The 14344-nt window shown below is 43.4% G+C and overlaps 1 long non-coding RNA gene across 2 annotated transcripts; it reads left to right on the top strand.

Annotated features, from left to right (window-relative positions):
* Window positions 1-5640: 5640 nt before the first annotated feature.
* On the top strand, window positions 5641-10979 carry LOC146891385 (uncharacterized). Of its 2 annotated transcripts, none has more exons than XR_014997247.2 (3): window positions 5641-5800; window positions 9198-9342; window positions 9895-10979. It is a non-coding gene; the product is annotated as an uncharacterized LOC146891385 (long non-coding RNA). The 2 variants fall into 2 exon arrangements; XR_014997246.2 differs by having other exon boundaries at window positions 9198-9359.
* Window positions 10980-14344: the final 3365 nt, after the last annotated feature.

Raw genomic sequence — 14344 nt, 5'->3', positions numbered from 1 at the left:
CAATGGAAAGGCATTGATGTTGTTTCTTTTTCCTAACTTGTAAATGAACATGACTGAGCAAGTATCTCTAGTAGAATATGGAGTCTTTCAACAGCATGTGTGTTGAGAGGGCGTCGGGATGCAGAGGTCAAAGTTTGGTATCTTTTTTGTCTACCTAATTATTTGAGACAGGATTCATTACTGTACCTGAAGCTTACCAATTCCATCACACTATCTTACCAGCAAACCCCAAGGACTTTGTTTTCTCTGATCCCCAGGGTTAGGATTATAGGTTATTACCATGGGCAGCTTTTTACATGGGTGCTGGGGATTCAAATTTAGGTTCTCATGCTTGCACAGATAGCTGAGCCATCATCCCTGTTTAATTTTTTTTATTACTACAAGTTAATGGTACAAAATGATGATCTAACTGGAAATTATTTTTAAAGGTTTATTTATTTATATGCTTTATGTATATGGGTGTTTTGTGTAGTGAGGGCTTGGGCAGGCCTGCTTTTCATCCTGCCCAGCTCCCACATGGCTAGCTTAGTCCCAGAAATAACAACACACAAATTGTATTCATTTAAGCACTGCCTGGCCCATTATCTCTAGAGAGCTAGTTACTGACTAACTCTCATATCTTGATATTAACCCATTTCTAATAATCTCGTGTAGCACCACGAGGTGGTGGCTTACCGGAAAAGATTCAGCATGTCTGACCTGGTGGCTGGCTCCATGGCTTCATGGCTTCATTGCCCTCTTCCCAGCATTCTGTTCTGTTTACTCCGCCTACCTAATTTTCTGTCCTATCAAAGGGCCAAGCCAGTCTCTTTATTGACCAATGAAAATAACACAATAGACAGATAACCCTCCTCCATCATTTCCCTTTTTTCTGTTTAAACAAAAAAGAAAGGCTTTCATTTTAACATAGTAAAATTACACATAACAAAACAGTTATCAAGCAAGAATTACAGTCATAATATTTATAACTATATCTTTATCATAATAATGGAGAACTATAACTATGACTATCCATTCTTCAACTCCATCAAAGACTCCAGAAGGATATATTACCTAAGTAAACAAGAAGTAAGCAACTTCCAAAACTCTAGAAATGACAGAGACATCTCGCTGCCTGGACAGTCACCCAAAGTTCCTCTGTATCGTTGGGGCATCCATTTTTGGCCTTTAGGCCCATAATATCCAGCAGACATTTCCATGAAGCAGGAAATTTCAAAGGCAGTTCAGTCACTATCTGCTGTGTCCTGCAGAATGTCTCGCAGACTCTTTCATGAATCAGGAACCCCGAAAGATCATCTCACCTTTAGGCAAGTTCAGCAGTCCTCTCTCTGCAGGTTCTCTGTGCCCAGTTTATACAACAGTCCAGGCAAGAGCAGTTTCTTGCCCAAATGGCTAACCAACTCCATAAGGAGCCTCTTCGATGCCCTTCCTCCTCTTGAAGTAGATTGGTGCTGCCAGGAGAAGACGTGTCTCATTGTCATGAAAAGTCCTAAGTTATTAAAACATTAAATGCCATGTTCTGTAGTCTTTGAAAAATATGAATGTCTATCTGAAATATATCTATGCACTTCTAGAAAATCAGACTAACATTACTACAAGCTTGACTATTATCGATGATTATCCATTAACAACCTATTTTTTTTTAAATTATACGTTACATTTTTAAAATGAACTACACAATCACAATATATCAATCAAGATCAGAAATATATATACATATAACAAAATTGACCTTAAAATCCATACCAATGAAATTATTCATATCTATATCATTTTTGTCTTCAAGTATCCACACCAGATGGCATCCTTTGCTGTCATAGATGCTTGTGAGGCACCATCTGGGTGCTGGGAATTGAACTCAGGACCTCTGGAAGAGCAGCCAGGGCTCTTAAGCGCTGCCATCTCTCCAACCACGGAAATGATTTCTTGCTATTGTGTATTTGCAGACATACACCCTGGTAGAGCTTTTTTCTTTTTCTTTTTTAACAAGTTTCTAGTTTGATTTAACCACATCCTGCCTAGGAAGAACCAAGACACAGCAAGCTTAGAGAAAAGTAGTCAATTTACCACAGGTCAACAATACATCATTCTTGTGAAGCTTCAAGAATAGTGGAGGAATTTCTCCTTTTGCACTCATGGGGTTTTGAAAATAGTTGTGTCCATTTTCTTTGAAATGCTACAAGTTGCTAGAGCACAAACTATCACTCATCTGATTTCTACTACTCTACTTCCAACAGCTCATTCGGGCTAATCAACAGGGCCACCTTCCCCGAGCATGAGTATTTAAAGCTGTCCACAGTCGGCTGCTGGGAAACAGGAAATGTGGAGATACGCACCGAGACACAGTCATGGCCAGAAGAAACCTTGTTCTTAGCACCAGCAAGATTTATAGCATAAGCTGGTAAAGTGCCCCGATTACTATGTATGTTAACCAGGGCAAACTGACATGTTCCCTAAGTCTTTGTTTGTACAGTGAAATGCCATGACCTTAGTTGTTTGCCTTAGAATCCCCAGATTGTTAATAATGGTAGCATTTCGATGAACCATACCTCGACTGTAATCTCAAGAAATTCCCTCCGTCAGTGACTTTGGGCCATATGGTTTGGCCCAGTGAACATTATTAAGCAGGTCCTTGAAAACTATTTATATATTAGGTATGGTCTTAAAATAGTGATTGGAGCCGTGAATCACTCTGTTAAGGGGTCCAATTTACTGGGGAAATGGGTGAAGAGAAAGATGGCTGGCAAACCAACAAAAAAAAGTCAAAAATAACCAACCAGCAGCATGCTGAGTGGGGTGGGGAAGTGTACTACAGCCTTTTCAAAACCCCCAGCTGAGTCAAACTTGTGCGATGACAAGTGGCTTATTGTACACCAGAGTTCCATGTTGTGTCAGATATCCTGAAAGAACACTAAGTAATTAAGTTGATATCTCGGAGCCAAATATGGTGTCTTTCCTATTATTTTCCTATTGTTAACTTGACGTTTAGGGTTCTAGAATACACTGGCTCAGGCGACAGAGATGCGTGTTTCCATCAGTAGTTAAATTGACATTTAGGGTTCTAGAACACACTGGCTCAGGCGACAGACATGCGTGTTTCCATCATTTCTCCAGGGGTGAAGTGAATAAGTGATCAGAATTGCCAGCTAGCTACAGACAAAAGAAATGTTAAAGATTACTCTTTAAAACTTGTTTGGGGGTTTTACCAAAGCATCACATGTATGTGTCTAAAATTCAAAGAGGCAAAGTAGTGTAATCTCTATGCAAGGAGGAAATAAAATAATTTCTAAAATATTAAGATTTATGTTAGTAATTACTTACATGGATGTGTGTGTAAACGTGTGTCCACACATGCATGCGGGTACTCACAGAGTACAGAGGAGAGCAGCAGATCCCCTAGCATTGGAGTTACAGGGAGCAATGAGCTGCCTGACCATAGTGCTGGAACTGAACTCAGGTCCTCTGGGAGAGCAGCAAGGGTCTGTAACCGCTACGCCATCTCCCCAACCCCCTATAACATTTTAAACCATTATTAACAGGCATGAGCAAATTCCAATCCCTCTGCCCACTGCCTATAGGGCTGGCTATCTGATGCTTTGATGTCGGGACCCCTAGGCATGGGTCTTTTCTATCTTGACTAAAGTCAGAGAGTTGGAACTTCTGTTCCTTCAAGGTTATTGTCAACAGGTGTGGCTAATATCCAGACCTGGTATTTCAGGTATGAAGAAGTAGAACTGTTTCCACCTCAAATAAAATAAAGTAAAATAAAGGATCCAACTAGGTTCCTACTCCCTTAGGGAGATAACTATGGATTCCACCCAGGGAGTGGTTTGCCTACAATATGTTTTTGGTCTAGAGAACAATCTGTCTTGTTCTGGCAACAGAATGTTTGACTAAGACAGTAGCCCGCAACCCTTCAACTGGTCTGTTCATATCCTTGTATCATATTAATGCAGTTTTTATCTTCCTCCTCCCTCTTGGAGTCGGGGTATTTTAAGCAAATGGAAATTAAAAGCAGGTGATATTCAGTATTCACTGGAACTCCCTCCCGATACTATCCTGTGTTTCCGTTTTATTATTTTCACTGGCGTCTTTGTTCTCTTTACTATTTTTCTCAGCCCCGTGCCCCTCCCCTGGTAAGCGGAATCCTTGTCTGAGCTGGTCCCCAACGCTTTGACACTCCTTGGCATATGGTCTTCCTCTCTAGTCACTATCATCCTGATGCTGAAATGCGTCAGGATGAAGAGTTTAGTAAATACCCTTTGGGAAAAGATGTGCCAGTTTACAGATGTGTTTTCCCGTGGATCACTGCATACACTCTATATACTCTTAGAGCTGTACACAGTGATACAAGGAACTGTGGCAGCGGAAACAGAAGGAAAAGGAGATGGCAACGAAACTTCAGGACTTGTGACTAAAGCCATTAAATAACATTTTAAGGTGATAATAGGACAGTTCTTTGCTGTCCTGGTTCTCAACTTAAGATGGGAAAACAACAAGGTAAGCACACTGTTGAATCATGGTGAGTTTCCCTGTTTCTTGGTTTTATGTCTCAGACTTCACCTGTTGGATTTGAAACCTTGAAAGTCTATGTACTTGCCCCACTTTTACTAGTGTATACAGATTCTATATCCTAGGTTTGATATTTTTACTTTTGTTTTAGGCGAGGTCTTGCTGGGTAGCCCAGAGTGGTCTCAAATTCACTATGTAGACAAGTCTAGCAGCGATACTCCTGCCCCAGCCTACTGAATTCTAGGATCATAGGCACGTGCCTTATATTTAATGGTTTTAAAGAGAACCTGATCTAACTTTCCACTGAGATGTTTTGATGTGGATCTTTACGTAGACAAAGTGAAGCCTGAGAGCTTTAAAGTTTTCTGGGATTGGTTGTGAAGCATAAGATACTAGAAATAAACTCTGAATTTGAACCTGGATTTCTCAATTCTTAAAAAAACAAACAAAAACCCCTAGACTCTTCTCAACTTAATGCACTTGAATAAGTTATTTAACCTTTCTGAGCCTCAGCTTCCTTCTCTCCAATACTGGTAACTACAGTAATTACGCCATAGATTTAGAATTAAATGATAACACAGCCACCCTTCTGTATTTGAAGACGCACCATCTATGGATTCGATCTATTGCAGCTTGGGGAGGAGTGTATATATGTACATTTTTTCTTTGTTATTGCCGAAATAATGTAGTATAACAACCATTTGTGTAGCGTTGACTTTATATCCGACATTAAAAGTAATCTGGAGATAATTTAAAGAATACAGGAAATGTGTGTAGATTGTATTAAAACGCTGCACCATTCGAGCATCAAGGGCATCCTCGGCGCCCTAGAACCCCCTTCTCCACCCCTTCTACTGAGGAGCTATGTCTCTGAAAAACCTTTCACCAATTACCTGTCTGCAAGCAGTGGCGGCATTAACACCGAAAAAGGTGCTTCCTGCAACAACACCTTGGATAACACCCCGCCCCGACTCCTCATTTCTTGCTTCCCCCCCTCCCCCCCCAGCAAGTCACGATAACGTTTCCTGTCACAGACGCCCAGACCATTGACCCCCGCACCTTCATCCCGGGCGCTTAGAGCTGCGCCTGCGCGGACGCGCTCCCGCGACTCACACGGGCCCGCGCGTGAGCCTGGCGCGCCCCCTAGGGCTTACCCAGAAGGCCCCGCGGCGGCCGGGTCCGAGAAGGATGGGGTTAGGACTGGACCTCAGCGAGATGGAGCCCGCCGGCCGCGCCCGGGCCTGGCTCCGGCCTCCTTCCCCGCAGGACGGAGCGGGGAAACGGGGAGGTGAGTGGGTGTCGGCCGCGGGGGCCGAGGGAGCCTTTGGAGGCCGACGCCAGCCCCTGCCTCGCTGTCAGACCCCGCCGCCGAGCCCCTGCCCGGCATCCGGGGCGAGAAGGCAGAAAGGTCTCCGATCATCCCCGGTGTGCCTGGACCGTGAGCTGGAGCGGCGGGGCTGGAGGGATTTTATTTACTGTGCGCCCGAGAACAAATCTGTCATGGGTTAGTGTGCCAGAATATTTTCAACCACGTTCTCTTCAAGTAGGTCCCCCCCATTTCCTAGTTTTGAAGCTAACTTGTGCCCTCTGGCGGCATAAATTGGAATCGCTCTTTAAAAAGCAGAAGTTGTGAAATCATTCATTTTCACTCGCTTGGCAGATTTTTAAGGAACCTTACTAAATTTGAGGCATTCTGATTCAGTGTCTTTGTTTGGTGCGAGAGACCTGATTTCCACAGAGCTCGAATAGCACTTTTCTGGGAGTGTGCTTCTTTTTCTGCAATAAATAGGCTTTTTAGTCCAGCAGGCGGGCCAAGGGTGTGCAGAGCAGTGTCTGGCATAGTCTAAGGGTTAGGTGACTATTAACTGTTATCATACTCACTATTAATAATGTTTAGTTTATCTCCTACACATTCGCTTTTAGATTTTTTTTTTACTCTTTCATATATGTATTTGTATTTTTTGAGTCAGGTGTAGTGTAGCTCACACTAGTCTTGTATTTATTGACTTTGTATTGAAGGATTGACCTTGAACCTTTTACCTCTCCTTTCCCCCAAGAATGCTGGGATTGCAGATGTGCTCACCACACCCATTTTATGGGGTGTTGTAGATGGAACCCAGGGCTTTGTTTGTGCATGGCAGGAACTATACCAACGGAGCGCCATCGGGAACCCTTTACAATTTTAATTTTCTTATAGAAACAATTTCGTGCTTGACACGTAATTTCTAAGGTTGGAGGAAGCCATGTAGTGATCTGTACGAAGTAGGAAGTTAGAGGGATCCAATGGAGAAGAGAGCTTGCCTCAAAAAACCAAAAGGAAAAATACAGTCTCTAGTAGTAGTCCCTGCTTTTAATCCCAGTGCGGGAGAGGTGGAGACAGGTGGATTCCTGGGGCCAGTGGCCAGTTAGCATGATGGACTTCGAAAGTTCCCGGCCAGTGAGAGATGCAATCTCAGGGGATAAAAGGAAAAACAAAATGAGAAAAGGCCCTAGTGTCTCTGGCAGTCACACCCACTCTTCCCCCACCCCTCACTTTTTAAAAGGGAAGGTTAGGCTCTCTCTACCTCCCTGCTCGGTCCACACCTGTTCTGTGCACCTCGGGCACTGTCCTGTTTCCTTGGCCTCTTCTGGCTTACCCCTCTTGGGCTCAGCCCTGTTCCCCAAAGACTTGTGAGATGTGTTTGTTTTGCTCTTGCATGGCGTGTTTTGCATGCCAGGCATGAACTTCAAGACTGGGCTGTGTTCCCAGCCCCTATTTTAGTTTTATTATTGTTTGTTTGTTTAGACAAGGCCTGTAGCTCACACTCTATGTGTCAGCTTTGTGAGCACTGGGACCACAGGCAAACTGTTACATAAGCTCTTCGACACGCAGTGTTTTTCCTTACCCGTGTTCCAGTACCTACTCCTTTGATGGAGTTAGCAGTTTCAGAGAAGGAAGATAGGCTTTTATTAATATATTAATATTTAAATGATAACTGACGCTATAGAAGTTTTTCCAGAACTATGTGTAGTTTAAAGGTGATAGTCAAGTGAGATTATGTAGATGAAAACCTTTGCAGAGTAGAAGTACGCCACCTAACCTGACCGCTCATAGCTCTGCTCACTTTGAAAAGTTCGTTTCTGCCACTGCAGATGCTAGAAATGTTCCAAGTCCCTTGCCTGTCCCCTGTCATCTCAGTTATGATGGCAAGTGATGTCAGGGTGTGGGGCATTAGACTTTGAGAACCCGAAGTGGTAGGAAGTATACCTGTGAATACTAAGCACTTTTCATTTTTGAGCTCACAATTTTCTCCCATGACGTCCATAGGTGAAAAACTTATCTACACTGTATGCAAAGGGAAATTCCTTCTTAGGTTTATAAGAGTACCAGCATTTGCCCACCGATGCCTTCATCTAATATAAGTGGATGTAGCAACTGACAGTGTGGTAATCGCAGTTGCAGTGTCAGGCAAGTGGCCAGATCGTTTGTTTTCAGAAATGGTCTCTAACGCTGCAGGATCCAGTACACAACAGACCGGGCGAGATCTGTTTTCTGTCTCCTTCCTCTTCTTGTTCTTCCCGAATGCAGTACTTTAAAGAATCCTTGTATTCATAAAAGATGTTTCACTTTGTGTTTTTGTTTATCATATTTAAAATTAAACTATTTTATTGTTAAGTTTGTGTTCTTTTGGGAAGAAGCTAAAGTCCTAAATGTTTGCTCTCACATCTTTACAGGATTTGTGAGCTTTCTTAGAAATTTCTAATTTGTCATGAACTTCGCTTTGTGGTCTAGAAGCTGAATAGAAGCATCAGTAATTCTTAGGGGTCCTTAACAATAATTTTAAGTACTTTGTGTCTTTTAGAAAATACCTTAACGTTTGCATGTATACAGGGTATACTTGTGGAGAGCCGAGGAGGGCCTCCGGGGGTCCTCCTTCCCCCATGGAGTCCAGGGGTCAGACTGGAGTCCCTAGGCTCATGCAGCACGTGCCTTCCCCTGCCTGGCCGTCACACTGGTCCTCGTCACTAAATACCTTGATCTTAGATTTCAGGATATGTGACCCACTCATGTTTTCAGGGACAAGATACACATTTTAAATATTTTCTGAACTGATTCATATGAAATAGGAATTTTGTCATAAAAGTTATAGAAGGCTCCTCCCTACATTGCTTCAAGAAATAACTGGGGTGTAAAATGCTTTTGGTTTCCATCTTACCGAATGATTTAAACTCTTGGTGCTTTTTCCATCAAGTCTTGAGTTATACAGATATTTTGCTCGTTAGAAGAGCAAACCCCTGGGTAGAGGAGGTAGATGACTCAGTGAGCCATACATCAGAACTGGTGGCCTGAGTTCAGAACCCACGCTGACACAGTAGCACCGCATGTATGCGAAGGCGCACGTGTTTGCTTCCATGTACACACATGAAAAGCTCCCACCATGTATGGTGGGTCATACCTGTTATTTAGCGGTGAGGAGGCAGAGGCAAGAAGATGATAATTCCATAACAGTTGGGAGTCCGGGGCCAGGTAGGGAGAAACATATGAATCTCTGAGTTCAGGGCCAGTCTGATCTACATAGTGAATTTAAGGCTAGATGGGGATCCATAGTAAAAATAAAATAAAAAAACACAAACACAAAAACCATAAAAGCAAGCATTGTTTTTTGAGCTAGCTCTTTAATCTGGTTCTTGTGTTCCTTTCACAGTGTTAATGTGAGATACAACACCGAGACTGAAGATGTGAAAAGCCGTAGAAAGGCTGCCTGACCTAGATAACAGCTGTCTAGCATAAGAGAGCCCTGGACCTGACTGTGAGGCAGCGGATCTTGCCTAAGGAGCAGGGGACAAAATGTGAGGAGTTCGAACAGGTCTGATATGTCTAGCAGTGTTGACCACTCAGATTGTAGTATCAGAAACAGGAGAAACACACACTGTATAGTAATTTGTGTTCTCCAAGTCATGCCGACAGCAAAAGGAAGTTACAGAAAGCTGTCGCTCTATATAAAGACCGGCATGGTGAGACTTGGAGCTGAAGCGACTTCTAAAATCGCTAAGCTTGTCTCTAGGATGGAAGACCTGGGCTAGAATCCAGGTTTTCTGCCTTGTGGGCCACTGCTGTTTCCCTGTACTCTGGTTTCTGCTCTAAGGAAAGGTTTTAGTTCTGTGAAGTCCCCCGAGTGATCTTCCAGCTCCTGGGGTGGGTTGAATCCTGTCCCCAGGCCTCCTTGACTCCAGGCGAGCCTATAGGCTTTGCTTCTTCCTATGCTATGTGACTGCATGTAGTAAGTGTATCGCTCCTGGAAGTCTGGAGTGTATTTTCTTAAGTTACAAGCAAAAGTCTATTTATTGCCATGAATTTCATTTGTAGTTTATGACCTGTTATTTTGTCTTTATTCTCCCCAGAGCCCTATCTGCAAGAGGAAGAGCGGGTGAAGACGTGGTCTTGCTGCTGAGGTCCGTGGATGTCCCGCTTTTTGTGCAGCTGCTTACACCTGAATTGCAACTTAAGAACCGTCTCCCCTGCAGACGCCTCACTTTCCTCACTTTCCTCACTTTAGATAAATGCCTGTTGCAACCATTGTTGTAATGTCTGAATTCAGACTCATACTCACATAATTACCGAATTCCCTTCTCTGTTAGATTTTTCAAGACTTCTAAGATATTTTTAGCTGTGGCTTAATTGCTTGGAGACAAGAGAGGCTGCTTTATCATCTCTTCATTGCTAGATAACCAGCCAGGTTGCTAAAGGATCCTGCATGTTACACAGTGGAATAGTCAGCTCTAGACTCCCTTGGGGGCTAGTGAGACTCTGGGAAGTCATAGCCAGGGCTAGACCACCGGCACTGAGCAGATGGCCATCAGTTTCCACGGTGACCGGTGGAAGGAAGGGATGGCTTACAGCTGCTGTCCGAGGACTTGGGACAGGACCTCTCCCAACTGCTGTCTGCCTGCATTTATTTTGCATCCTACCATTTAGAAAGAAATTATGCATCTATCCCAATCCAAGCTTAAGTAACTTCTCTGTGTATATGCAGGTGCACGTGCCCCTCTGCTGATCAATATGTAGTTTAGAAAATTAAAAATAAGGCATTAGGAAAACAATAGAGGAACACACAAAGACAAGTTCTACTTTCTATTAATGTTGCTCTGAGAACTAGGTACCGAGTGGGCACAGGGCGAATGCCTTTAATCCTCCATTCAGGACACAGGAAGGCCTGGTGTACATAGTGGGTTTCCAGACAGCCAGGGCCACATAGACCTGTCTCAAAAATACCAAAACAAACCCCACAAACCTAGGTACTTAGGGGCAAAGCGTTTTCAGATCATAGGCTAATTTAAACACAAATTAGTCATCCTGCTGTGGATTTTGAGGTTCTTTGGTGGAAATAGGTGTTAGAGGTGCAGTGGACAGGGCAGGAAGAGTTTCACGTGGTGGGAGCAAGATTTTCTATTACATTTAAAATTCATAAAGTGATCAAAATCCATAAGATGATTTTTGTTTTGTTTTGTTTTTTCAAGACAGGGTTTCACTGTTTAGCTCTGGCTGTCCTAGAACTCTGTAGACCAGGCTGGCCTCGAACTCACAGAGATCCACCTGCTTCAGTCTCCTGAGTGCTGGGATTAGGGGCCTGCACCACCATTGCCCAGCCACATATATACATTTCTTTCACTCACAGAAATGTTTCTTACAAAGAGACTTACATTGGCCTCCTTTACAACATGATCCAGACATGTATTTTGAAGCCAGATGTGTTAGGCATGGTGGCATACTCTTGCAATTCCATCACTTGGGAAAGAAACACAGATGGCCGGCATCATATTTTGAGATTAGCCTGAGTTACACAGTGAGACAAGAATATCTTTAAAAATTAGAAAATACTAAATACCTTGAAAGATTAGAAAGATAATTTATCTTCCAGAAAAACTTTCCTCTGCTCCTAAATTATATTTTAAAACCGATGCTGAAATTTGTTCTTGTCAGTTCCTTAGTGAGTCGGAGCCTCCTACAAATGGTGTTGCTTATAGTAAAGTCATTCTTTAAAATCCTCAGCATTTAAGCTAGTTAGACAAAACGAAAGGTGATACCAAGAGATGGGCTTCCACAGATGAGGTTTTAACAGGAAGGGGAGGTTCCAGGCTGGCCACCTATTCATGGTTGAAAATACGGCATAACAATGGGCAACCTCCATTTTGGGGGCGACTTCCTCCCAAAACCAAACTGTCAGCCTACACCATTTGGCTACTGAGTTCTAAATGGGAGCAATTATACACAAGTCTCTTGAAAACCACAGACTGCACTCATTGCTGTTTTGAGATGGTCTCCCAGCATTGCTCTGGCTGGCCTACAACTCACTCTGTGGACCAGGCTGGTTGAGAGGATCTCCCAAGTGCAGGGTGAAAGCCATGCACCACCACAATTGATATTTTCAGTGTTGTGAATTAGTCTGTTCTGTACATTGTGAGAATAAGTAGGACCAGGGTTTGGATCGCTGGCAGCCCGAGTCGATGGAAAGAGCTTGTGAACAGACCAGTGTACCACCTTTGTGTTATCCAGAGCTGTCTGTTCTATCGGGGAGTCAGTGTGGGAAGCTGAAACAGCTGGATGCAAGTCACTCCAAGCTGATTCTGGACTGGACCATGTAGGCCTCAAAGCCTTTTACTTACTCCTTTCCTTTAGAATGCTCGACCTCTGTGCATCAGTTGACTCAGCTCTAAGAGAAGGCTGGCGATATTTCATAGCATTGTAAAGATGTCCTCGCTGTCAAGACCCTTACAGCACAGAATTATTACCAAGTCCCATCAGAACTGAGTCCTGATAACCAAGGCCTGAGGGGCCCTCTTCTAGGGTCACTCACTCCCCCACCCTTGAATACCTGACCCTGAATGAAGTTTTGTTGGGAGCTGTGAACCCCCAGATCCTGAATTTCTTGTAAACAACTTGTTTTCCCCTGATCTGAGTGCCAACAGCTGCTCTGAACACGAGACCCTCAGGAGTTCCTGATGGCAGGGGAGTGGTTTCTGGTGGGTTTGGCGGGGGCGTGGCTATCAGTTAAGGGTCTCTATAAGCTGCCCCTGGACACAGTAAAGGGGGCATTCTTGGGGCATTCCTGTTTCAAGGATTTTGGCATCAAAGATGACCGGTGTCTCTGTCTGTGTGTCTTTGTGTGTTTAAATCTCCAGCCCCTTGCCTGGTTCATGAACTGTATGGTAGCGCGTAGAGTGCAGAGGGGCATCGTGTGTCACAAAGGTTCTATTGCCCAAGAAGAGAAAAGAAGGAAGTGCATCCCTGTGATTGCTTTGATGAGGACGAAACCAGCTGCTTCTGGATTTTGCCTTTTAGACTCACAGTGTTCTCAGGCTTCAAACATCACTTCCTGCTAGTTTGCTTTGCACTGTCTCATCTTCGCTTGGAATATATGGCCTTCCTAAATCGTGAAGAAAGATATATTTGTCACTGAGATGTGGTCTATGTTGTTTTTACTTATGGAATTCTGAAAGCCCATCTCAAACAGCTGGCTTAGGTTCCTGCTGTGCCATTCATCCTTCCCGTCACCAGACTGTGGGAAGTAGAGTGAGGCATGCTGGGAGCTCCGACCGCGAATGCTGACGCTGGCCTGATTCCATATTGCATACGAATATTTGATGAAAGTCTTTACGTGTGAGACTACAAGTTCAATAAGAAATCTTGACTAACGATCCTGAGACCTGTGTTAAAGTTGTAGAATCTTAAAAGCCAAAGTATAGATTGTAATGATTTCATCTGCTTATGCAAGGGCTTCTGTAAGGCATTTGCTCTGCGTTAATTCTAACCTGCTAAAAAACTCAAAAGTAGAATAAAAACTCATCCAAGGTTCAAAACCTAAATCCTATAGGTTATAGTCATCCTTCCAAAGTTACAACTGGGTTTGTTGTTTTTTATTTTTTTAATCTTTTTATTTTTCAATGGCAGTATGGTTTTGAAAATAACCATAATGCTTGGAATTATAAGATTAAGTGAACATAAAAAAAAAGCTGTACACCCAGATCCTTGACAGACTAGTGGATGAAGATCAGAGTGGTTTGTGCTGTGTGTAGGATGCGTTTTGGAGCCCAGGCCCAGGTGAGTATGGCAACATGTAGCAGACAGCCCTTCCTTTAGAGATCTGAGTCCCTTTAGAACAAGGACTCAGATTCTGCCACTAGGGGGCAATGCACTACAACTTTGCAACTTCAAGGCACACTGCACTGGGGGAGATTTATCCACCTTGTACCCTCACCGGCTCCCTCGCTTTCCTTTCTCAGGATGACAACACCTTACAGGTTTATGGCTGTCAGGAGAATTTACTGCTAAGCCATATACTGATGTAATGAAATCTAATATATGCTTTGCTGTGAATTATGAGATGTTATTTAGTTTGGGGATTTTATTACTTCAATCACTTATGACCATATTTCCTTTTATATGATTGCTCACTCTTTAAACATACCAGATGACTATACGTGGGGCACCTAATAAAGCCCATATACGTTAAAACGCTGTTAAAACATAAATGCTTTCATTTATTTGCCATAATTTGTTTAAAGTTTGATTATATGGGTGTTGGTCTAAAAGGCATAGCATGGTGCCAGGGAGATGGATCGGTGGGTAAAGGTGCCAGGGAGATGCTTGCCACCAAGACTGACAGCCTGGGTTTACTCTCCATAGCTCACACGATGGAAGGAAAGAACTGAATCCACAAATTGTCCTCTGATGTCCAGGTGCATGCACTCACGTGTACACGAGCGTGTGCGCACGCGCGCACACACACACATACATACACACACACACACACACACACACGTAAAAATATAGAACTGCTGGTCTTTAAGAATC

The sequence above is a fragment of the Myodes glareolus genome, chromosome 16 (genome assembly GCF_982192425.1).
Source record: "Myodes glareolus chromosome 16, mMyoGla1.1, whole genome shotgun sequence".
NCBI lineage: Eukaryota > Metazoa > Chordata > Mammalia > Rodentia > Cricetidae > Myodes > Myodes glareolus.
Note: the sequence above shows the minus strand (reverse complement) of the source record. Positions and strands in the feature narration are given on the sequence as shown.